Below are 1,314 nucleotides of genomic sequence, written 5' to 3' on the forward strand. Positions count from 1 at the left end.
CTCCTCCCACGTCTCAATAGGCGGCTCTCCACACCTTCTTCTAGTGGTCACTAATTGATCCCACCAGATTAACGTATAGTCTACAAACTCAACCACTGCCAACCTCACTTTCTTAAGGTCAGAATAGTGATGACAATCAAACACAAACTCCACACGCTTCTCCCATTCCAAATACGCCTCCGGGTCAGACTTCCCATGAAACACTGAAATTTTCATCTTAATACTACTAATATTTCCATCCTCCTTACTGCACTTCGTATGTTTTCCTCGTACTGCTTCTCGCCTACGTCTAACCTCATGTACTCTTCTCTCTCCATCCCAATTCTCATCAAAACTCTCCTCATCTCCTTCAAAATTATTCCCCTTCCTATCTTTATTTTTTTTTCCACTACTACTACTCTCCTCCAATCTACTCATCCGCTCATGAAGAGGTTCCAACTCCGACCTCATAACCCTAGTAAATTTACCCATCAACGCATCCATTTGAACCTTGGAAATTCCTTGGTTCACACTTTCACTAGCATCTTTATTAGGATTCATGGTACCTGCAAGAAAAAGGTTAGTAGTAAAATTTCTCACACAAGTTCTCACAGATCACTCCAAACGAATCACTCCAACACTCTTTTTCTTTCCACTCAATTTATGTAGGCTTTTGCTTTGTGTAAAAGTGAATCAAACTCTCAAGTTCATAACTTTTAGACGCTTGAAGATCGACTCTCGAAGATCGACAAAACAAGAAGAAGAAATTTATGAAGATTGAAATAAACTTGGCACCCAAGACTCACAAGACACAAGAAATTTGGACCACAAGTTATTTTGCTTTCTTTTTTTTTTTTGACAATTTCGGTCTCTTTTTTTTTTTTTTTTGACCGAATATTTTTTTTTTCGAATTTTCTCTTTTTTTTTTTGAATTTATAACTTGTAGCACAAGACACAAGACTTGGATAACAAGTTTGAAATATTGGCACAGAAATTTGAGATGAGAGAGATGAAGAACGAAGAACAAGAAAAGATGAACGAAGAACGAAGAAAGAATATAGATTAAAGAAGGATACGACTTACTTGAATCAAAACCTTAAGCTTTGATACCAAATGATATGAATATTATGTATGAAAGGCAACACGATTTCAACGAATCGCACCTCAATTCGATAACAAAAGAATTCAATAATGTTGTCCCGACTTTGAAACAAGTAACAGATTTTGGAATCTCCACCTCTAGTTGAACCTGTAACTAGCAACAGAGAATTCACGATAGAAAACAATCAAAGATTCAATTAGACCTTCAAAGGAACCTATCTTTGACAACCCAAT

This window comes from Henckelia pumila, chromosome 4, assembly GCF_033568475.1.
Source record: "Henckelia pumila isolate YLH828 chromosome 4, ASM3356847v2, whole genome shotgun sequence".
In the NCBI taxonomy this organism is placed as follows: Eukaryota; Viridiplantae; Streptophyta; class Magnoliopsida; order Lamiales; family Gesneriaceae; genus Henckelia; species Henckelia pumila.